This window comes from Pseudorca crassidens, chromosome 1, assembly GCF_039906515.1.
Source record: "Pseudorca crassidens isolate mPseCra1 chromosome 1, mPseCra1.hap1, whole genome shotgun sequence".
Taxonomy (NCBI): Eukaryota; Metazoa; Chordata; class Mammalia; order Artiodactyla; family Delphinidae; genus Pseudorca; species Pseudorca crassidens.
Window position 1 is genome coordinate 41,649,695 of NC_090296.1, and position 25,309 is coordinate 41,675,003.

At 40.9% G+C, this 25,309-nt stretch overlaps 1 protein-coding gene and 1 long non-coding RNA gene across 5 annotated transcripts in view; one reads left to right on the top strand and one right to left on the bottom strand.

The window, feature by feature from the left end:
• PPM1A (protein phosphatase, Mg2+/Mn2+ dependent 1A) overlaps positions 1–4,176 on the bottom strand; it is a 43,138-nt gene extending 38,962 nt beyond the window's left edge. Inside the window, exon 1 of one of the 4 annotated variants that reach the window (XM_067734327.1) lies at positions 4,028–4,176. The gene's annotated coding sequence lies outside the window, so the exon portion shown is untranslated. Of the gene's footprint in view, positions 1–1,183; positions 1,268–3,239; positions 3,310–4,027 lie in introns of those variants that run through there. The other 3 variants (XM_067734347.1, XM_067734353.1, XM_067734336.1) reach the window with 3 other exon arrangements.
• Positions 1–11,069, top strand: part of LOC137226248 (uncharacterized) — a 122,697-nt gene extending 111,628 nt beyond the window's left edge. Inside the window, exon 4 of the long non-coding RNA XR_010944272.1 lies at positions 10,766–11,069. This is a non-coding gene — a long non-coding RNA (uncharacterized lncRNA). The remainder of the gene's footprint in view (positions 1–10,765) is intronic.
• The last annotated feature ends 14,240 nt before the right edge of the window (positions 11,070–25,309 follow it).

A 25,309-nucleotide genomic window follows, 5' to 3' on the forward strand; every position in this document is an offset into this window, starting at 1 on the left:
TAACTTCTTAAATCTTTACTGAATGTTTTAGAAGGGAATCTTGCACTGGAAGACTTAACTACATAAATTTGTAAGGTTCCTTTTAATTCTAGGAATCTGTATCAGAAGTGTAACATTCAGCTTTTCAAATTTTGATTCCTAGGAACAACAATCTAATTGGGAAAAGTCTACTCAAGAGTATTCTGAAAATAATTTTGTATTTACAGATCTGATTCTGGCACATTACTTAGACTCTCTAAGCCTACATTTCTTCATCTGTAACACAGAGATAACATCATATGCTTTAGAAGGTTGTGGTGAAAATTAAAGGCTGATGCTTTATTTTCAATAAATTATGGCTTTTATTATTCACTTTCTTTTGTATCTAGAAGTAGTTTAGTTTCATAGGATTTTAATTCAAATCATATCAGCCACAAAAAATCTAGTGACTTTCAATCCAGATCCTAAACACGAATACTACATAAACTAAGTCAATGGGATCCAGATAAACATGTTAAGAACTATATTAAAAACTCAAACTCCCTTCTTTATCACATTTACTCAAGGAATGTTTAAAACATCTCTAATTTTATAAACACAGTATCAACAATCTATTAACACACATTAACATCCAGTACCTTTCCCTCAGTTTCTCAGAAAAATTCTAAAGTCTATTACATTTTAGATAAAGGTATACATAAGCTCCCCTCTCTTAATTACTTTCTCTAGCTCCTCCTACCTGCCTCAGCAAAAGAAAAGCTAGGTAAAGAGCTTATCTAGGTAGTACACAGATAGCTAGGACATATAAAGGTCAAAATCATCAAGAAATATATTCTGGAGACTCAATAAAATATAAAATTGTTACTTGTGTAATACGGAGCACATTAGACACTGGAAAGAACAAAAGAAGAAAAAATAGAGGTAATCAACCTTTTGATCTTGATATAATTTAACCCAAGCTACTTTCATATAAGAGTAGTTAATAATCCCAGGGAAATTCAGAGAATTTCCTGGGTAATAGTGAAATAATTAATGAAGCAACTCAATTTTTAAAAATTTGTCACCAACTTAATATGAGATGGAAGACAGAACATATTCTGGCATAAAGTTACTACCCAGGGTACAGGAAGGCACAGAGTTTTACCTAGTTGCCTCACAACACCTTTCCCTTCCCCCAAGGTCCATATATTTCACAGGGCCATACCTTGTTTTATCTTGTTTAACTTACAGGACACCACTTGCGCTGATTTTCTTACAGGGCTGCCTCCTTCCTCTGATTTGATTAAGGATGGAAAGTAGTCAGGAGTACAACTCAGAGTCAGATGCCCAGACAAGAGTCAGTCATTCAGGGGATCATCGAAATTATCATCATATAATTAGTTATTTCTACATGATCACAACCTCACATCTTAAGAAATTAATCCCGCTCTCATGCATGAGCATTTCAGGGGTAACAAGCTCCCTATGGACATATGTCAGTCTTTAGTCTTAAATTTTTAAATAAATAAGCATTTACAGCGAAACCAGAATCAGCTACACATGCTATTAGCTATTATAATAAACAGTCTAGGTGTTATGGGAACAAATTCAAAGACTGTAGGTTTTTACTAACTGCTTAGCAATATTTACCATGTGACAATACTATGTACTATTAATTTCTTTGAAAAAAATTGGGTATTAGAGAACAAATTTTCAAATGAAGGTTTATTAACAAGTCAAGATAAGCAAGACTCAGCTTGAACTGACAGAAAAACCTTAACAATGTGTTCTTAAAATGCCCTCCACATGAAATTACCAAGGGTCGTGTGCTTGTTCAAACCTGTAGTCTCAACCACCCTTTGTCTCTTGTGGAATCTCCATCTGCCTTCCTCCCAAGAGTTTTTCTAGACTTCTCAATCCCAACAGAAAAATCAATAAAAGCTACCTACAGGAATATCTTTCCTAAATAACAATCAACAACTTTAAATTCTTTTAAATAAGAGACAACCCAGAAAGAAAATCAGCTTCAGAATGCTGAAACATCTAAGTGCCTGGCACATAACAGGCATTTAGTCAAAGCATATTAAATAGACAATGTTGAGAATAAAAAAATATAACAACTGGACAGTACATTTGATAATATAATCTACCCCTTTGGCTTTGCTGATTATTTTGGAGCACAGCCATGACCAAACAATTATTGTCTCCTAGTGCAGTGTTCCCCTCAACAGTGTACATTGTAATTATGGGCATCACTTTTGCTCTTCAAACTAAAATATAAACCACTTTTATATTATATGTTAAAATACACACACACCACATAAAAAGAATTTTTGATGATTCAATCATTCAACCATTTTATTTCTCAAATATATACTGAGGTAGCTAGCCAAACTTTACCAGTCTTAATATACCTCTCCCATAATATAATTACTTCACTGATGTGAAAAATATTTAGTGATATCTAATCAAAAATGCCTTAACTTCCATGCCTAGCTCATTATAGTTTCATGTGGTATTGCTATAACTTGCAGGTTAAAAGTAATCAGCCTTGTATGACTGAATGTTTAAACAGATATATATGAGTTACACATAGGAACAGAACTAAAACATCAAACAAGGAATGTTATTTTGGGCTTCAAATTATTTATTGGCAAAAGAAACATTAAATCAATATAGATGTTCCCAATAAAGGGAACATCTATATTTATAAAAGAGGCAGAGGCGTGGGTCACTATTGCCCTAGTCAGTTTCCTAATCTTCAGAGTTACAGAACTACACTCTGGAAAAGGCCCAATATGTAAAAAGATAAAAATATAAAAGTGAAGTTGTTCGAGTTAAAGAGCAGTTGGGGAGTAAGCCCTGCTGGACTCCTGAGAGCTCTGGAACCCCTAAGGCTCAGAAGAGCACTGTTAAAATAAATAAGCCCTCTGACTCTTCAGAGCTCTGTGCACCTAAAAAGTGACTGTGTTTAAAATTCCAGTGTGCAAATTTGAAAAGATTAAACCTTTTTCCTCAGAACAATTTTTTTTTAAATTCCTAACTTCCTTCAGTAACGTCAAAATCATTTACTCCGGGAAAATAATAACTACCTCCCATAGATCTTTACACCTCCCATGGTCTTCCAATCACTTCTTAAAATGCATTTGGCTCATTACTCCAATTAGCAGAAAATTTAGGGTTAGGGGCGGGGAGGCGAACAGATTTCTCGGCTTGGACAACTGAAGTATGACCTTTGTGGATTTTTAAGTACCATGCGGTGCTTGAGAAAAAAGAAATACCTCCGGTGATGAAATTTTCAAAGCGTATCTAAAACTGCGGTTGGTAGAGGCACTCCACAGCCAGCTGTCCTTCAAGAAAATATTTAAAATGTACAAGCTGAACAGAACCACATCTCAACCAAACTCTAACATCAACAACTTTTACCCACACAATTTACACGGTTAAAAACAGAAGAAATCAGTTCGATTTACTTCGGTGGATTCGTTCGATGCCTTAATAATGAATGAATTGGAAGCATCACTGCCGAGTTCTGAAAGAGCCTCACGCTCAGCTCCGCCCCCTATAAAACCTGAAGCTAATTCTCCAGAATTTAGTGTTTCGAGGCCAAGTCCGGTCCAAAGGAGGCCTCCCCCCTTCTTTCTCCCGGCCTCCCTCCAGGGGTTGGAGCCCAGGGTGGCCGGGCGGGTGCGGGTGCCGGACGCCCCCTCCCCGCTTGGGGAAAGTTCCGCCGGCCGCTCTCGGGACAGGCCGGTCCGCGGCCCTCGCGCGCGCCGCCGTCACAAACACCCCGCCCGGCCTCGGCGGCCGGAGGGTCGCGCCCCCTCCCCGCGCCGCCGCCGCCACAAACACCCCGCCCCCGCCTCCCCGCCGCCTCCCTCGCGGAGCGTTAACCCCTCGTCGCCCGACGCCCGGCTCCGGGGAGGAGGCCGGGCCAGGGGGTGGAGTTGTCGCGTCTCCTCCCGGGAGCGCCCGGGCAGACGCCCGGCTTGTTTACAGGCCCCAGGCCTGGTCGCCGCCGCGCAGGCCCGCGCCGCCCGCCCGCCCTCGGCCCGAGCGTCGCGCTTACCCGGAGCAGCAGAGGGCGGGCAGGTCCCTGGTCCGCCGAGGCGGCGGCGGCGACGGCAGCCGGGGAGGGGGCGGGAAGAGGGTCACCGCGGCGGCGGCCGTCCAGGTCAGGCCGGGGAGGGGGCGGAGGAGGGGAGGAGCCGGGCTGCGTCCGGGACCCCGGCTCTCGGCGCCCTCGCGGCTCAGATCATCCGGGCGTTGGAGCGGGAGGCGGAGAGCGGGTCCCGGAGGACGAGGAAGAGCCGAAGATTCATAGCTTTCGCGCCCCACCTGCCTGGCGCCCCCCACCCCCCCTCCCCAGCCACCAGTTCCCGAGCTGCAGCCGCCCGAGCACCCGAAGCTGCGGGCCGGGCCGGCTCAGAGACCACAGCTCCCTCGCTCCCGCGCGCGCTCCCGCCCTTAGCGCCGCCGCCGCCGCCGCCGCCGCCGCCTCGAGCGCGTCCCCGCGCAGGCGCGCTCACGTCGGCGCTGTGCTGCCCCTCCCCCACGCCTCCGCCCGCCCCGCCCCGCCCCGCCCCGCCGGCTCAGCCCCAACTACAGCCGCGGCGCGGTGGAGCAGCTGGAGAGACCCGGATGTCGTTGGGCCGGAACTGCAGCGCGGGCCGGCGAGCGGGGGAGGGGCGGACGCAGATGACGTCACTGTCCTACCCGGCTTCTCTCGCCGCAATCGCCTCCCGGCCCCGGCCTCAGGCTCAAGCTGAAGGGAGCATCCGAATCCCGGATCGGAACGGAGGTGCCCCAGGCACACACCTCCCGTCCCTAAGGGCAACAACCCACACACTCTACTACCACCCACCCACACGCTGGTGCAGCCGATACACGCACGAGGCACATGCTCTGAGTTTCTGGCAGGTTTTCCGTCTGTAGCTCATGGGGTTTCACATCGTATTTATTTGTACTTGTTAGACAGTCACGTGATTCTGCTTCTGGGGACTTCCATCGACCTCCAGTGAGGTTAAAGGAACGAAGGATTTTTAAAAATCCGGAAGATAATCAAAAACGTAACAGCTCCTTCTGTTGAAAGTTAGAGATCTGCTAAACCTGATTGAAACTGCACGTGCAGGCGGCCAAAATCCAGTTTAGCTGGCTAGACTACGGAAAACCGGACCCACGCCGGACGCACGCTGTTTGCGGACGCCGCAGCGGATAGAATGACAAACCCTAGGCGGCCAATGAATCAGAACTGGGGAACAGTACATCACCAGCCAGGTCTCCTATTGGCTGGGGTGCTTTATCCCTCTCTTGTCAGAGACTTAACCTGTTCATGGATTTGACCTACACCACATTTGCAGGAACAGAAGTTTAATAGAAAAATCCGTGTTTTAAAGAGATGCTCTGGTATATACAAAGAAAAACCAAACACTGTATTATTAGAGGCAGGTACTTTAAAAAGAACTGCTACTTTGTATCTCCTCAAGCCACTTTGTTGTTCCAACTCTTAGATCAAAAGCAACCTATTTATTCTGTCTCTTGTCATTTAGCAAACATTTAGCTGCTTTCAGAGCTGAAAAGCTGTCTCCAGTTTTTTCAACATGTCTTTTTGGGAAGATTCTGTTCCTTTCACTTTTAGGCCTGGGATCTAACAACAGTATGAAACAATATCACCTAATGATCACTGGCAGGCCACTTCTTCAAGGAACTCCAAAATTACTCTACCCAATATCTTTGGGGTTAGAATTTCTTAGCATGAGATGAAGATGGATCATTTCCAGGTATGGAAAGTAAAAATAAAGTTCATTTGTGCATTTGGTCCCAGTATTATCTGAGGACATATTTCCTAATTACTTCTCCCCACATTTGCCCAAAAAAAAAAAAAAAAAGGAAATTAGATCAAAGATCTTTAAAACTCTACCTTATTGGAATCCTTAATATTTCAGACAAATAGCAGCATGATTAGCATGCTAATAGACTCATTACCATTCTGAAACAGAATAGCCCATGTGGCAACCACTATTTGGAGTGCCCTTAGAAAACAAATTTTCGTATTCATAAGGCAGAGCCTGGGTAGCCAATGTCACTCTTGGACCATAAAGAGCTCGAAGGTCTTGCCTGTCTTTCTGCTTCCTTCCTTTAGGCTTCCACGTCTTTCTTCTCTCTGTTCTACACTTGTAGGAGAATCTGAGTCAATTATAGCAGAAGAGGTAGAAAAATAGGAAATATGACCATAAAGATATTTTTAAGGAGTCTGTACAGTATACCACAGACTACCAATTAAGCTGCACCTTCCCACTATTTCTTATTTCTGAATACAGCTTGCATGGACATTTTGGTACAAACTAGGAAATTCATGGGTTATAAGATTAACATTTTAAAATTTGGAACAAAGATATCTTAATATTATCTAAATATATATGCTTGATATAATATCCCCTTCCTTATTATTACACTATATATTATATTCCCTAAATATTATACTAAATATTCCCAAAATATTATGCTAAGGGCAAAAAACAAGTATTAGAAGAGGGGAAAGAGGCATTGAAAAAAAAAAAAAGAGTGTTAAAAGTTTTCTCCGGGCTTCCCTGGTGGCACAGCGGTTGAGAGTCCCCCTGCCAATGCAGGGGACACGGGTTCGTGCCCCGGTCCGGGAGGATCCCACATGCCGTGGAGCGGCTGGGCCCGTGAGCCATGGCCGCTGAGCCTGCGCGTCCGGAGCCTGTGCTCCGCAACGGGAGAGGCCACAACAGTGAGAGGCCGGCGTACCACAAAAAAAAAAAAAAAAAAGTTTTCTCCTCTTTTGAACTACAAGGCTTTGCTTGGGCCTCCTACACACATTTGAGATGTTCATAGTAAGTTTTTGCAAAACATCAGTGAGAATATATTGCCATAATTGTACTTCAGTAATTTTTACAGGTATATTGTGAAACTATTCTACTCTGCTTTGGAAATTTGTTTATATTTCAATTACCAAAGAGGAAGAAGGTTTTCTGAAAGATTGGTTGTCAAGTCCTGAGTTTAAACTATATGCCATTAGCCTAGTAATTGCGAGGCTTGGGGTGAGGACAGGAAGTGAGGAATCTGAAGCTTAATCCAGTCAGCAATACTCCTTCCTCTTTTCCTCCACAATCACTATTTTTTAAAAAGAGGTTTGTATTTTTTTTGTAAAACCAAATTACTATTGTGAATCCATCGAAGACAGTCACCTAAGACAGCCTTGCCTGAGCCTCTCAAAATGACCTCAGTGATTTAAGTGGCCCCTCAGGGGAGCACCTGAGAACCCCTCAGCTGAGTCATCCATCCACTCACACTGAGGCCAGTCACTACCCAAGAGCCGCAAAGCCAAGCAGAACACACATTCAACTCTACCTTCCTCCTCCCTCCTCCTTCACTACCTGTTTCATGTTTTTTCCTCACAGATATCCTCTTCTTTTATCCTCCTCTCCTCTCTTCTCTCCTTCTTATTACTCTTCTCCCTTCCTTCTGTTCTCTTTTTATCTCCTTTGCTCTTCTTTTCCCCATTTTTCTCTTCTCACTTTTCCCTAGCCTAGTCCAAATTACGGCTTCTGCTACCCACTTTCTCCTGAAGCAATACATATGAGCAGATAGTACCCCTACACTAATTTTGTTGGTGGGGAATGTACCAACCGCCCCCCCCGCCCCCCTCCTCCTTCCTCCATCCCCCACCCCACCATATCAGGTCATGAAAAACAGCTGTTTAAAGGACTGTCACAGAATGAAAAGGATTAGAGAATCTTATTCTGTACGACATCACTGAGGTGGCCCCATCAGGGTGGGGCAGACAGGAGCCAGCAGGCTTGTGCTGCCATTGTGGCTTCTCCTGGGCCCTGAGAGAAATGTGGCCACTGGGAGCACCACGGGTCAAGCCCTGGATAACCTTTAGGGTAGGATCTTCCCTCAAGAGATTGTAGGTGGCCACAGCCGCACAGCATTGATGTGGATCTTGTGAGACAAATTCATCTGTTCAACGGCTGCTTATTATGTGCCAGGCACTGTGCTGGATACTGGGCGTAGTTAGTGACATCAATGGGCAACGTCCCAGCCCCCGAGGAGCTGATGTTATAATGAGAGATATAGACAAAGAAGTAAACAAATGAACAAGGAAACTGCAGGTTGTGATCAGTGCTGTGAAGGAAATAAGTAAGGAAATAGACTGGGGGGATGACTTGAAACAAGTGTGCAGAGAAGACCTTTCTAAGAAGGTGGCTTTCAAGCTGAAGGAGGAGCCAGCTTTGCAAAGAATCAGGGGAGAGCTTTACAGGCAGAAGGATCAGCGTGGGCAAAGGGCCTGTTGTGGGAAAGAGCTTGGCAGAAAAGTTGTCTGCAGACCAAAGAGAAGTTCAGCAAACTCAGGCAAATATTTTATAAAGTTGCTCAAGTTTAGAATTATAACTTAAGATATTTGGGATACTTAATCCAATTTACAGCTAGGATACCACCTTAAGTAGAGGGGCACAGTCCATACAAAATAACTTACTGAATTGGTCTGGCCCAAAAAGCAAAGCAGCTTGAGAAATCAAAATTAAAAATCAAAGGACTTTTATGCAACTCTTGAAATTAAGAAGCATTCCACAATGCCAGAAAGAGGTCCCTTCAGACAGTCCAACAACAGCTAGAAATGAGTAAACTAAAGTTTAGAAAAAATTGTTTTTCTCCCAATTTAGATAGCTACTCTTAATGAGTAAAGACTAACAAAAATTTGGACTTCTTGAGAACAGTTTTTCTGGGAGTTTACTGTCTACTGTGGGCATTATGGAAGATCTCAAACTAAAGCATACTTTTAAAAGTTGCAACACATTTTGTATCCTTAACAATGGTGGCCTGGTTGAAAACCAGTGATGAAATGCCATCATAATAAAGGTTTTTTTTTTGTATGTGACTCTACAGTTTACAAAGCCCTGTCACTTAGACCAACCAATTTTATGCTCAAAATAACCCTTGGCAAGGCAAGGACTGTTCTCATCTTTTACAGCAGAGAAATCTGAGTGTCAGAGAGCTAGCGGTTGCCCAGGGTCACCAAAAGTAATGACTGGTACCCAGGTTTTCCCCTGTATCCTACAGATCATCCCTAGCTTTTACGTGCCAGTAATAAAGGTAGCAAGGAGAGTCAGGAGTGGAAAGAGCATGGACTTAGAGTCAACAGTGGTATGCAGAACTGGCTTATACTATCTCATGAGAGCAGACTGTTAAATTTTTAGGAATTTTGCCAGTTGTTTGCTAAACATGGTCACTGTTAAAAATTAAATTATATAAACCTCCAATTAAATTTTAAATGAAGATAATATATGTTATTGAAACAGACTCACAGACATAGAAAACAAACTTATGGTTACCAAAGGGGAAAGGGGAGGGAGGAATAAACTAGGAGTTTGGGATTAACATATACACACTACTATATATAAAATAGATAACCAAAAAGGACCTACTATATAGCACAGGGAACTATATTCAATATCTTGTAATAATCTATAAGGGAAAGAATCTGGAAAATAATATATATATATATATATATATATATACACACGCACACACACACACACATACATACATACACACACACGCACATATAACTGAATCATTTTGCTGTACACCTGAAACTAACACGAAATTGTAAATCAACTATACTTTGTATTTTAAAAAAAAGAAAAAAGATAATATACATTAAAAACGTATCTTCTAAATTATCTGAATGTATGTTACTATTATCTATGCTCTTGAGGTGCTTTTGTGTATTGTGTCTAAATGGTAGAAATACTCTATGATGTGTTACTGCACATCTATTCCCAATACCACATTCAGTGACTTGACTTTGTGAGCTTGAAACTGGCTGTGGAGGGAGTATTTACACGATGGAAATCAGCAAATGCCACAGATCAAGGCTTGACTTATTGCTTTGCTGATGGTCTAGACTTAAGAAAGTGACAGAGGAACCGTTAATAATGCAAATTATTGCATTATTAATGCAAAAAGCATGTTGTGTCTATAGCTGTTACATGGTGAATGGCGCAAAAACATTCATCTCAGCAAAGAAGTCACTCACATAATAAGCAAGTAAGTTCCCATATACATCTTTGTTGTGTCACTTTTATCTTAGATGAAAATATTAATCAACATGCCATGTCAGAACTACATTTGGAGAGCTGGTTGTTAAACATTTACCAGCACACCACTGGATCCGCTGTACTATGCCAACTGGGCCACTTATAGGTTCTGTGAACTTAAGCATGTCACTTATATTATTAGCCTTGCTTTCATTCTTCACGAAACACTACCTCTCAGGATGTATTGTGATATTTACAATAGATGAGGCACTTTTGACCTGCATATCCTTCTTTCTCCTCACTGGCAGACCCTTCACTCACTAGTGAAGGGTACAGATACATGGTTTCTCAGTCTCCCTTGTAGCCTAGAGCAGCGTCCCAGCCTATATGCCAGTGCACACTGCTATATCTCAGATAGGTTACAGATGTGACAAGGTATTGGTCCCTTAAGCCCTTGGAATATTTGAGTGAGGCTCAGCTGCTGAAACCCGAGATGGTCCCATCTGCCCAAAGCAGCCCCACCCAGGCACTCCTTGTGTCATTAAAACATTATTTTTTAATTTGTGTTATGCTATGAAAAAGTTGGGTAGTAGTGGCTTGAGGCATGGATGTGTAATACAATTCTGACCAATGGAACCTGAGGAAAAGTTTTGGGGGGATGGATCTCAGAATGATTTTCCTCCCTAATAAAAAGAGTCACATGAGAGAAAGTACCATTACATGTGTTGTTATGTCTGTAGGTGCACCTGGCACTTCTGGACCATCTTGCAAAAAACCAACGTAACAGAGAAGAAGGCGAATGATGGCAAAAGTCTGGATGCTGCACATTGTTGAGCCACTGAGCCACCCGAGCAGTTGCGTACTTTGGAAATTTATATTTAAGGAGAATAATACATTTTCCTCATTGTTTAAGCCACTTTTATTTTTGTATTTAGTTATTGTAGCTAAAAGCACCCAAATACAGTAGAAGAGCTGGTACATCCTCTACACCCAGTGAGTGCTCAGTAAGGTTAGCTAACCACTGAATCGGATCCTTTGCCTATAGAAGAGCTGCATGGTCAGATGTAAACTTATTCTCTAAACATTTGAGTGATTTGTTCAGTACTTAGATTCACCTTTAAAGTTTACCTTGATTCTTGCTTAAAAGTGTTTTAAATTGGGTACTAAATGCAGTAATTGAAAAAAGAAAGCATTTTAAGCTTGAGAGCAATTGGACACAGGTGTTAATATGAATTTTCTTTTCTTGAAGGATCTTGACAAATTAGAGCTCTGTTGCCTGAGAAAGGTGACATAACCCCTTCATGTTCTGCATAGTAGTATTAGAACCAGTGCGTGGGAATTACAGAGAAGACAATTTTAATTCAGTATAAGGGGAAGGGAATGAACTTGGCCTAAAATGTGCTAAACTCCATACCAGGCCCCTTATGAGTGTTATTTAATTCTCAGAATAACTTTGCAAGGAAGATACTATTTTTCCATTTTATAAGAGAGGAAACTACAGCTAAGAAAAGAGCTCATTTGCAGACCTAGGACCCTCTGATTCCAAAGTCCCTGCTTTTTCTGTTACAGAAGCAGACTAGGCCTTCTTGAGATGACTTTCTTTCTCCTTGAGGCCCTTTCCACTGCATTTTCTTATCCAGGAAAACAGAACAATTCCTACAATGGTGTTCCAACTGAAGACGTCTTGGTGAGGTGGGAGAAGAGTTATATTGCATATTACACAGCAAAATATTTCCAAGCTCCATGTAAAATCATCACTTATCCTCGAATTTTGCTTCCAGCCATCAATTCCTCCATTCTCCTGCTTTTTCCACTCTCGGAAAACTTCTCTCTTCCCTTCTCCTAACACACCATCCTTTCTTTTGGGCACACTCGTTATAAATCCCATTCAGCAAGACAAAACCTAACATAACACCTATCGACCCCCACCCCACATGTCCTTGAAGAGCCTCTGCAATTGGTACAAACAAGGCAGAGGCCTCTTTGTAGAGAAGCAGCAGGTAGTAGGAAGAATCAGGTTAGCATCATAGACTGAAAACTAAAGAGCTTGGGGCCAAGCAGGTGTACTCCACGTGTGAGATCAGGCTGGGTATAACACAAGAGGCAGTGGTGAGAACTGTGGAGAAGGAGAGCATATTTATTCCATATGAAGACATCCAAAACAATAGTTGTTTAATGTTTTAAGCATGTTGGAACCAAAGAGGATATCCCAAAGCCTATCTCTGCTGTCTAGTCTGTGTACAAGTTGTTTAACCTCTCTCAGACTTGGCTTCCTCATCTGGAACATGGGAATAATCAACTTGCAGAAACAGATGAAATCCTACACTTAACGTGCCACATTGCCCTATACCATGGTGTGTAGACACACAAAAAGATGTAACCATTACTTTTAAGCACATCATGTGATATTTTTAACAGTGGCAACATACCATGCATGCAATATTTTCTCTCTCCTACAGGCCTAGACTTAGTTGCCAGTTATAGGACTAAACTCATTATTTTCAAGAATTGTTTTAACTTCTAGTTCTTTGGCTTAGTGAGGCCTGTGGGAACTTCTGCATGACCTATGACAAGGATCTTCTGCTGGAGTGTTCTGCCGCCCCGACTAATGTTGACCCTTTTCGTGTGAGTTTCTCCTTCACGCCTCCTGCACCAAAGGCAACTGTTTGGTTCCGAACCTAAACTCTAGATTGTTCTTCTTACAGTGCTTTGAAAGGACTCCGAGCCCTATATTATATGTGTTATAGTATTTATAATTTTTATATTATATACTTGAGTCACCATACATTTTATTCGATCAAAGCATCTTGAATATGCCAGGCATTCCTCTAGATCCTGGGGATACTGTAGTGAGAAAGAGAGGCAATTTTCATGGAACTTACTCGGGGTCAATAGAAAATAAGCAAGGTCATTGCAGAGGGATACGTACCATAAAGGATGTAAAGCAGAGTATGATGTGGGCAAGCAGTATGGGAGAGGGGGCCAAGGAGAGGTCACTTTAGACCGGTTGACCAGAGAGAGCCTGTTAGAAGAGGTGGCAGTTGAGCAGGACTGAATGACAGGAGGAAGCCACCATGTGAAAATCTAGGGGAAGAGTGTCCCAGACAAAAGCAAAGGCTCTGGGGTGGCAGTGAGCTTGGCATGTCAAGGACCAGACAGAACTCTGGGATGTCTGGGGCATGGTCATGGAGGGAGAGAGAGCTATTTAGGCAGGGTGACTTTAGGCCACAGTAAGGATTTTGATTTTATCTTTAGTGTGATGGAAAACCACTGGTGGTTTTTACGTAGGGGGGTGATGTGATCTAATTTGTTTTGCTCTTGTTGCAGTATGGAGAAGAGATTTTAGAAAAGCAAAAGTGGAAGTAGAAAAATCCTTTCATGTCAGTTTCATAAATCCTTAGAGAGGAAGTGAAATTAGCTTTCAGCTTTAAATGGCACAGTGATTACATTTTGGTGGTAGGAATGTGGTCTTTTAGAGAATTCTTGTTACTGGGGCTCATGTTTTCTTTCTCTGGGAACTATACTTAGATATTTTTACGAATGACTCATCAAGTAACCTTTCTTGGTAAGTTTAGTGAATTGTAGCAAAGAGTACCTTGCAGGAAAAGCCAAGTTAAGAGTAGGTAAAATAGACACCCACTTAAGTGTTCAATTTCAGGTGAATACTTAGTGTCCTCAGAAGTATTCTCTAAGAACCTCATTACTCTCTCCCTCTCCACTCACCATTCTCCCAACACACACCTGAAGGCTGAAGACTAAAATTCTGCTAGTTAATTTATGCCTTGTGCTATCCAGTGAGGATGATAGTTTAGGTGTCCCTTACTTAAGGCAGACATTTACATCTTAATATGAAAGTTTTTACATCGTTTTCAGAGTAAAGTTTTAATACTCCAGACGCAAGTTGCCTTGACACACATTGGTGAGATAGGGTAAAAGAAATTTAAGAAGGCATTTAGTAAAGACCTCAATAACACCAGAGATGAATTGTACTTCCACAACCATACCCAGGTTCCCTCTTGCTCATGGAGCTGTGAAAGAAATACATACACTTCACATGTTCAGTCTTCTTATTGGATACTGGGTTTTCTTCATTTAATTTGATGGTCATATATTAGTTGTCTTCCAAGTGGACCTAGAATAGACCTTTGGGAAAGGACCATGACTAATTTTATGTTTAATCTTATAACTAGTACATTATAGATATCCAAGAATTATTTCATAATAAAAAGTATTATGGATATTATATATTACATTTGTAGAATCTGTAGCCTTCACATTGATGTGCCAAATAACAATTTCTGCCCGTAGTGCCGAATTCAGCCTAGTACTAGGTGGTGTAAATCGTAAGCACCTACCACTGGAAAGAATAATTCGTCATTCAAAACCAAGTACTGATTAAAAACCTACCATGTGTCAAACTCCATTAAACGTGGAGAGGGATACAAATAATAGCTGCTGTAATATATTGCAAATCTCCTATATACCAGACTCTTAAACATGGCATATCAATTCTATTAAAAATATCTGTTAGATATAATTTGTTGTTTAAATTATATTTTATGGCTATTCTAAGTCCTTGAAAGAAAGAATTAATAAAATATATGAAGCTGTACTTTTAAAGTACCATGTGTAAAGTACTTTTACTTGGGGATCAGTAAAAGTACTGACCTTTAGCCAAGTAGGAAAGACATACAAAACTCTTTTGTGTTGTCAATCACAACAAAAGTATGGAAAGGTTAAAGGGAACAATGTGAGTACTTGAAACATGCGATGCCAAAAGAAAAATTTTGGCTTGATATAAAATACCAGTGACTTATACGGCCTGGTGAGTCATGTGTACCATATCTGGGTTATGTACCCATAAACACTGGCTTCAGGGCAGTCAGACTCTTTAGACTGTCATCACTAAACTCATCACGTGTCAGTCCTGCCTGAATTCAAAAGCAAAAACTAAAATACAGAAACACATGGAATTGAGAACATATAAAATTTCTGCTGTTCTACATTTAGATTCCCAAAGGCAATGTTACAAAAGGGTGTTTAAAAGGCAAAGATTGTAATTCTATCTAATTTGGATTAGTTAGATCCTTCTTGGTTATTTAATATTTCTTTGAAGCCTGTTAAGGGCAAGAACTTTCGCTGTCTTCTCAATAAATGTACTCTAATAAACCCCCACCTATGAAAAGAATTAAGTTAATCAAACACCAAGTATAGGATAAAAACAAAGTATGTGACAAACCCTATTAAACATGGCAAGAGATACAAATAATAGCTACCATTTATTGAGTACTTTCTGTTTTCTAGAATCTTTATTTCTATAGTATCTAATTTACTCCTGACAATAGCTCCTCAAGATAGCTTTCATTACTATATTTTACAGATGAGAAATGGAGGCTTAGAGGAGTTAAGTCACTTGTCCAAATTCTTGGAGCAAGTGAGTGGATAAAATCCGAACGCCATGTGACTGCAAGTTTTGCTATTTTTTATAATGCAAAACTGAAGGTTAACATATAATCTTGGTGTCTATTCAGACATCAGGCTATACAAAAATCCTCTGGCCTGGGGTGTCAGAACACAGGGTTTAGTCTTGCCTCTGATGCTTTGCCACTGTGTGCAACTCAGGAGAGTCATTCCATCTTTTTGAATTTCAAGTTTCCACATATGTAAAATAAAGGTGGCGAACGAAATAATTTTTACAGTCCCTTCCAGCTTCAACACTCCACCACTCTAGCAAGGAAAAAACCCTGAATCTGGAAATGGACATCTATTTCTCCAGACTGGTAACACATTAATCCACATTTCTTTAGGGGAAAACATCTCTTCCTCTCTCTCAGTATAATTCCTTCCTCTGATCTCAGAATCTGTTGCAGTTTGGGCACATGACCCAAGTGGACCAGTTAGAGTAAATCCCAGGAATTATTTGGGAGACGTTAGAGGAAAGACACACTATTTCTCTGTGATTGCTAGAAGGAATGATGATGAGAGTTTGGCGCTTCCAGGGGCATGCCCAAAGCTAGCTCCTTTTCTGGAATGTTCAGTTTCTTGAGGCAGTAAATTCTGTTCTGTTAAGTCCGTTTAAATTGGGGTTTCTGGGCTTCCCTGGTGGTGCGGTGGTTGGGAGTCCGCCTGCCGATGCAGGGGACACGGGTTCGTGCCCCGGTCCGGGAGGATCCCACATGCCGTGGAGCGGCTGGGCCCGTGAGCCATGGCCGCTGAGCCTGCGCATCCGGAGCCTGTGCTCGGCAACGGGGGAGGCCACAACAGTGAGAGGCCCGTGTACTGCAAAAAATAAAAAAATAAAAAAAATAATAAATTGGGGTTTCTGTCTCTTGGTTCATAGATGTCATGATAGGGGTAATCCTTGAAGGATGGGTTAGATTTTCATTAGGAGGATACTTTTAAGTAGGGGGAAACTATGCCCAGAATCCTTGAGATGGGAATGACTCCGTTAACTGAATTGGAAGCAAAGTGTGGAGAGGCAATTAAATATATTGAAGGAAAAGTAGTATGAGACCAAATTGTCAAAGGTTTTGAAAACCTCCTGGAGGACTTTAGACTCGATGGTTATGTCAGACTTATTTTTCAAAAGAGGCCCTTATGATATTTGTTTTTTGAAAAATTCTATTTCTTCTTTTCCAAGCCTTGCTATTCTCCCATCAAGATCTTGGGCGAGTCTTTACAACTGCCTCAACAAATAGGATATGATTGAAGTGACACTGCATTACTTCCAAGGCTAGGTCATAAAAGGCAATATAGTTTCTATTGGTTCTCTTTCTCTCAGGACATTTATCCTTAGAACCACACTACCATGTTGTAAAGAAGCCCAGGTAACCTGGAGAGGCCATGTGTAGGTGTTCTAGTTGACAGCCTGTATAATAAAGTATTTGGCCTTTGTCCCCAGTTCCTGAGAAGTACCCTCTAAAACTCTGGAATTTCCCCAGTAATAGGAGAGTCTTTGTTATTTATCGTGTTCCCTGATAGTATATGCTGATGAGATGACTCTAATGGTGGGCTCTTAGACAGTTTAAATAAACGAGATGACTCAGGATGGAAGCTGCCTGTGCCAGAAAGACCAAACATGTGATTAGAGCGTTGGGGTTTTGAATTGGGAAATATTATGCCAACCTATGGGAAGAAGAGGGGATCTGGAGATTGAGTCACATGGCCAAAGATTAATTAATCATGCTTATGTAATTGAATCCTAATAAAAACTCTGGACACTGAAGTTTGGGTGAGCTTCTACAGTTGGCAATACTCTGCATACCTTCACACATTGATGTGCTGGGAGAGTGACATGTCCTAACTCTGTGGGGAGAGGACAATGAAAGCTTCACATCTGGAACTCTACTAAACCTCACCTTAAGTGTCTCTCCCTTTGGCTGGTTCTGATTTGTATCCTTTAATTGAATCATAAGTACAGCACTTTCCTGAGTTCTGTGAGTCATACTAGTGAGGTACCCATCCTGAAGGGGTAGTGGGAACCCCTGAATTTGTAGCCAGCTGGTCGTAAATGAGGATGACCTGGAGATCCCCAAACTTATCGCTGGTATCTGAAGTGAGTGTAGTCTTACGGAGGACTGTGCCCTTAACCTGTGAGGTTGGCCCAACTCTGGGTAGTTGGTGTCTGAAGTCATTGTACAGCCATAGCTAAGGTCCAAACTAACAGTAAGAGAATCAATCATCAGACATGAGAGTGAATAAGCCTTTAGCTGATTTCCCAGCCATCAAGTTACCCCTAGCCTCTGGGCCATCCAGCTGATGCCCTAGACAACATGGACCAGAGAGAAGTCATCTCAACTGCATCCTGCCCAAATTCCTTACCCACAGAATCCTTCAGCATAATAGAGAATTGTTTTATGCCACTACCTATTAGGGAAATTTGTTACAGAGCAAAAGATAACTGGACCATATTTTTGTACTTGTGAGTGGGGTGGAATTGTAACAAAACCTAAAACATGAGGCAACGGCTTTCAGACTAAGTGGCAGGCAGAAGGTGAAAGGACCTTGAGAAGAGTTAAAGTCTAAAGGGTCTTGAAGACACTGTTAGTGGAAGTTTGCGGTCCTCAAGAAGCCAATTAATAAAGGATTAAAGAAAGTGAGGAAAATGTTATTGGAAGCTAGAGGAAAATAGACTCTTTTCATGTGATGGCAGAAAATTTAGCAACACTGTTGACTGCAGTAAAGTAGAACAAAGGGAATTTACCTAATTGACTGGATGATCTAGCCAAAAAGACTTCCAGGCGGAGTGATAAATGTGACCCATGGCTTTTTCTAGGTGCCTTAGTAAAATGTGACAGGAGAGAGATAAGCTAAAGAAAGAGCTGTAAATATAAAGAGCCAGGACTTGCTGGGTTTAAAAAACAAAAACAACAACCAAAAAAAAAAAAAAAAAACACAACAAAACTCTTTCTCATTCCGAGTGTCTCTAGACAGCAAATGATGCCAAAGTAAGAAATAGCTTCTGGGAAGAAATCAAATCAAGGGTTCTTTCAGGAAGATACAGTCTAAAAAAGAAGTCAAAAGTGCAACTTTAAATGTTTTTTAAGAATTTAGAAAGATTTAATGTGGTGCCTCATAGACCATTTCAAATAATCACAAGACCATCTAAGAATCTTAATGGCATGCCCCACAGATCCTCTCCATTAAAAAATAGAGTGTCCCTCTAAAGCAATTAGAGAAATAAGATCAAAAAAGGTTAGCAAAGTTAGCAGAAGGAAAGAAATCATAAAGATCATATCAGAAATAAATGAAAAAGAAATGAAGGAAATAAGAGCAAAGATCAATTAAACTAAAAGATGGTTCTTTGAGAAGGTAAACAAAATTGATAAACCATTAGCCAGACTCATCAAACAAAAAAAGGGAGAAGACTCAGATCACCAGAATTAGAAATGAAAAAGGAGAAGTAACAACTGACACTGCAGAAATACAAAGGATCATGAGAGATTACTACAAGCAAAAATATGCCAATAAAATGGACAACCTGGAAGAAATGGACAAATTCTTAGAAAGGTATAACCTTCCAAGACTGAACCAGGAACAAATAGAAAATACAAACAGACCAATCACAAGCACTGAAGTTGAAACTGTGATTAAAAATCTTCCAACAAACAAAAGCCCAGGATGAGATGGCTTCACAGGTGAATTCTATCAAACATTTGGAGAAGAGCTAACACCTATCCTTCTCAAACTTACAAAATATAGCAGAGGGAGGAACACTCCCAAACTCATTCTAAGAGGCCACCATCACTCTGATACCAAAACCAGACAAATATGTCACAAAAAAAGAAAACTACAGGCCAATATCACTGATGAACATAGATGCAAAAATCCTCAGCAAAATACCAGCAAACAGAATCCAACAGCACGTGAAAAAGGTCATACACCATGATCAAGTGGGGTTTATCCCAGAAATGCAAGGATTCTTCAGTATACACAAATCAATCAATGTAATAAACCATAGTAACAAATTGAAGGATAAAACCATATGATCATCTCAATAGATGCCGAAAAAGCTTTTGACAAAATTCAACACCCATTTATGATAAAAACTCTCCAGAAAGTAGACATAGAGGGAACCTACCTCAACATAATAAAGGCCATATATGACAAACCATAGCCAACATCGTTCTCAATGGTGAAAAACTGAAGCCGTTTCCTCTAAGATCAGGAACAAGACAAGGTTTCCCACTCTCACCACTATTATTCAACATAGTTTTGGAAGTTTTAGCCACAGCAATCAGAGAAGAAAAAGAAATAAAAGGAATCCAAATCGGAAAAGAAATAAAGCTGTCACTGTTTGCAGATGACATGATACTATACATAGAGAATCCTAAAGATGCTACCAGAAAACTACTAGAGCTAATCAATGAATTTGGTAAAGTAGCAGGATACAAAATTAATGCACAGAAATCTCTTGCATTCCTATACACTAAGAATGAAAAATCTGAAAGAAAATTAAGGAAACACTCCCATTCACTATTGCAACAAAAAGAATAAAATACCTAGGAATAAACTTACCTAAGGAGAGAAAAGACCTGTATGCAGAAAACTATAAAACACTAATGAAAGAAATTAAAGACAATACAAACAGATGGAGAGATATGTCATGTTTTTGGATTGGAAAAATCAACCTTGTGAAAATGACTATACTACCCAAAGGAATCTACAGATTCAATGCAATCCCTATCAAACTACTAATGGCATTTTTCACAGAACCAGAACAAAAAATTCTACAATTTGTATGGTAACACAAAAGACCCCAAATAGCCAAAGCAATCTTGAGAAAGAAAAACAGAGCTGGAGGAATCAGGCTCCCTGACTTCAGACTCTATTACAAAGCCACAGTAATCAAGACACTATGGTACTGGCACAAAAACAGAAATCTAGATCAATGGAACAGGATAGAAAGCCCAGAGATAAACCCATGCACATATGGTCACTTTATCTTTGATAAAGGAGGCAAGAATATACAGTGGAGAAAAGACAGCCTCTTCAATAAGTGGTGCTGGGAAAACTGAACAGCTACACGTAAAAGAATGAAATTAGATCATTTCTTAATGGGGCTTCCCTGGTGGTGCAGTGGTTAAGAATCCACCTGCCAATGCAGGGAACACGAGTTCGAGCCCTGGTCTAGGAAGATCCCACAGGCTGCGGAGCAACAAAGCCCATGTGCCACAATTACTGAGCCTGCGCTCTAGAGCCTGCGAGCCACAACTACTGAGCCAACATGCCACAACTACTGAAGCCTGTGCATCTACAGCCTGTACTCTGCAACAAGAGAAGCCACCACAATGAGAAGCCTGCACACCACAATGAAGAGTAGCCCCTGCTTGCAGCAGCCAGAGAAAGCCCACACGCAGCAACAAAGGCCCAACACAGCCCAAAATTAATTAATTAATTAAATTTAAAAAATTATAAAAAAAAGAACACTTCCTAACACCATACACAAAAATAAACTCAAAGTGGATTAAAGACCTAAATGTAAGGCCAGACAGTATAAAACTCTTAGAGGAAAACATAGGCAGAACACTCTAGGACATAAATCACAAGATATTTTTTGACCCACCTCTTAGAGAAATGGAAATAAAAACAAAAATAAACAAATGGGACCTAATGAAACTTTAAAGATTTTGCAGAGCAAAGGAAACCATAAACAACAAAAAGACAACCCTCAGAATGGGAGAAAATATTTGCAAACGAAGCAAGAGACAAAGGATTAATCTCCAAAATATACAAGCAGCTCATGCAGCTCAATATCAAAAAAAACCCAACCCAATCCAAAAATGGGCGGAAGACCTAAATAGACATTTCTCCAAAGAAGATATACAGATTGCCAACAAACACATGAAAGGATGCTCAACATCACTAATCATTAGAGAAAGGCAAATCAAAACTACAATGAGGTATCACTTCACACCGGTCAGAATGGCCATCATCAAAAAATCTACAAACCATAAATGCTGGAGAGGGTGTGGAGAAAAGGGAAACCTCTTGCACTGTTGGTGGGAATGTAAATTGATACAGTCACTATGGAGAACAGTATGGAGGTTCCTTAAAATACTAAAAACAGAACTACCATATGACCCAGCAATCCAACTACTGGGCCTCTACCCTGAGAAAACCATAATTCAATGTTCATTGCAGCACTATTTACAATAGCCAGGTCATGGAAGCAACCTAAATGCCCATCGACAAACAAATGGATAAAGAAGATGTGGCACATATACACAATGGAATATTACTCAGCCATAAAAAGAAATGAAATCGAGTTATCTGTAGTGAGGTGGATGGACCTGGAGTCTGTCATACAGAGTGAAGTAAGTCAGAAAGAGAAAAACAAATAATGTATGCTAACACATATATATATGGAAGCTAAAAAAAAAAAGGTTCTGATGAACCTAAGGGCAGGACAGGAATAAAGATGTAGATGTAGAGAATGGACTTGAGGACACGGGCAGGGGAAGGGGTAAGCTGGGATGAAGTGAGAGAGTGGCATGGACATATATACACTACCAAATGTAAAATAGATAGCTAGTGAGAAGCAGCCACATAGCACAGGGAGATCAGCTCGGTGCTTTGTGACCACCTAGAGGGGTGGGATAGGGAGGGTGGGAGGGAGGCACAAGAGGGAGGGGATATAGGGATGTATGTATACGTATAGCTGATTCACTTTGTTATACAGCAGAAACTAACAAACATTGTAAAGCAATTATACTCCAATAAAGATGCTAAAAAAAAATAGTGTCCAAGAATCTTAAGGGTGTTTCCCACAGCAGCTGTACAGAGGGCCCAAGGTAGGGAAGGACTTACCTCAATGAAATGGATTCAGGTACAAACTGACACACAGAAATCCACAGAGTTTTAATAGAATTTTATCAGCTTGTAGAAAATGAGACAGAGACAGCAAAAAAATTAAAAGAGGACTCTGCATACCTGAACTTCTGTGGGCCAGAAGCAAGCTGAGAAAATAATTTATCTGCAAATCCAAACTAATTATGAAAAAGGAAAATAATACAGGGAGTGGAACCGAGAGCTTAGGGAATAAAGCCAAGAGCTATGGAGCATCATTTCTAGGTAAAATGACTAAGCCATAATTAAAGAACTGGAAACATGTGCCCAGCTGGACTTTAGTATTACCATGGGCCAATGACTACTTTGTGCCTCTTATTTCTCCTTTTTTGAATGGAGCATCTATAGCAATTATCTTAATATTATACTTGAGGTATGTGCAGGGCAGATAACTTGACTGTTTAGTTTGCAGGTCTGTAGATCAAAGGATCAAAGATACTCAAGGAGCTATGCCTAAGGAGCCATGCACAAGAAACATCATCCATTCCTAGAGGTGATTTATATGATGAAATTCTGAACTTTAAACCTGGTGCTGATGCCTTAATAGTAATAATATTTTAGGGGTTCTTGGGGAAGGGGTTAGGGAATTTTGCATGTGGGAGAGTTGTGAATTATTATGGTTAGAGGATGGGCTGTGGCAAATTGTATTTTCCTAAAATAACCAAAACAATATTTCTAGTCCCATATGTTCTTCTAGAACCTCACAATTCCCCCATAAAAAGTCTCTTTTCCTTAAAATTGGTAGTGCTTTTATAACTGCCTTAATAAGAGAATATGGCAGAAGTGACACTATATTTATTGATTAAAATGATAATCTTAGGTTTTAGAAGGCGCTACAAGATGCCAGTGAAAATGGTGGAGTAAGGACCTCTGAAAATCCTCTCCTCCATAAAAGCAATGAGAACACTGGGAAAATTGTCAGAATCAGTTTTTTCAGGACTCTGAAAAAAACCAAAGGCCTGCAACAACCTTGGGAATATTTATTCAAGAAAAATTATTGAATCTTGGTAAGAACAGTGAGCTTTGTGGTGTTTTAACTTGCTCTATTCACATGCTGTCCTCTCCAGCTCCGTGGTAGCCTTGAGAACCAACAACCATGCAATTATGGTGAAAATCAGCAGCCTGGCAACCACTGGAGGGGGTCAGAATAGGGCTGAACCTCCTTCAGAGTCCCATTCCCAGAGAACTGTCATCATTTGACCCGTACGTTGGTTCCCTAGAAGACCCCATTCTCATGGTTGCCTTTATTTGACCTGACTCAAAGCTTGCTCAGCACCAACAGCCCTTTCTCTGGGGAATTTTGTCAAAAATAATCAACAATTGTTTAACATCATGGTAACCTGAAGCAGTTGATAAGAGCTGGAGCAAACATTAGGCCAATCAAAAAGATTAAAAGGAACAGTTTGGGAATGAAATGTCCATAAGGGGCTTTGAAAAGTGCCAACATACACGAGAATCTAGAAGTCCATGCAGATCCACATCTGCATGTTGTGCATCTGCCCAGGGCTAAGTGCACGCTCGTGAAAGATCTGAGAAAGCCCTAAACTATCACCTCTGGCTAACTTTGAGTCTCCTCAAAAGCAGGCAGTAAAACCAAAGGCAAAATTGTGTACTGCCTGGTTAAGTGCGCCCCAATATGCATAGACCTTTAGCAAACACTGGAAGACTTATCGGTCCCAGGCATTTAAGGAAATTTCTGTCCAATGATTAGCTGACTTCTAAGCTAACTGAGAAGAGACTTCAGTGGCCACACATGACAAAGAATATCGACTCTACAGAACTAGTTCAGAAAGTTGCTAAACCAACAGACAACAACAGCCAGAAATAAAAACAAACCCCTGGGAAGAGGGGCAAATCTGATTTCTAGAGTTGCCATATTACATTATTTAAAATGTCCAGTGTTCAATTAAAAAACTACAAGATATGATGTATTAGTCAGGGATCTCCAGAGAAACAACCAATAGGAGATAGATAAGTAGAGATTTATTACAAGGAATTGGCCCATGTAGTTATGGAGTCTGAGGAATCCCACCAGAATCTGCCATTTGACAGCTGGAGACTCAGGAAAGTTTGTAGCAGAGTTTCAGTCTGAATCTGAAGGCCTGAGACTCAGGAGAACTAATGGTATAAGTTCTAGTCAGAGTCAAGGGCCTGAGAACTGGAGGGTCAATGGCATAAATTCCAGTCTGAGTCTGAAGGCCTAAGAACCAGGAGTGCTGATTGTGTAAGTCCCAGTCTGAGGGCAGGAGATGGATGCCACAGTTCAAACAGTCAGGCAGAGGGAGGGAGAGACAGAGAGAGAAAGAGAACTCTCTCTTCCTGTACATTTTGGTTGTATTCAGGCCTTCAACAGACGGGGTGATGTTCACTAGCATTGAGGGAGGCAGTCTGCTTTTTACTAAGTATGGAAAATCCCAAATACCCACAAAAAATATACTAGAACAGATACATGAATTCAGGAAACTTGTAGGGTACAGGATCCACAAACAAAAATTAGTTGTGCTTCTATATCCCAACACTGAATAATACAAAAATGAAATTAAGAAAACAATTTGATTTACAATAGCACCTCCCAATAGCACTTGATTTCCCTTTTGGGGAGCCTTTTGTGTAGTCTAGGCCAGAAGAAGTACTTGCATCTTGCTACAGAGCCTGACTTGCTACAGAGCCAACTATACTCCATGGCAGTATAGTTGACATAGATTGGGCCAGTTTGATTCATACTTCCAGAACTCTGAATCTTGAACCATTAATAAATACTAATGCTAATCCAAATTATTTCCTCAGTTTTGTGCCTCCATTTTTTCTTTTGTAAAATGAAGACAATATATCTTTCCATGGTGCCTGACAATCTGCTTCAGAGGCATGTTTTATTAACTGGGAATCCATGTGAATAAGGCATTTTGATAACACATAGTTGAAAAGTGAGTGAAAAA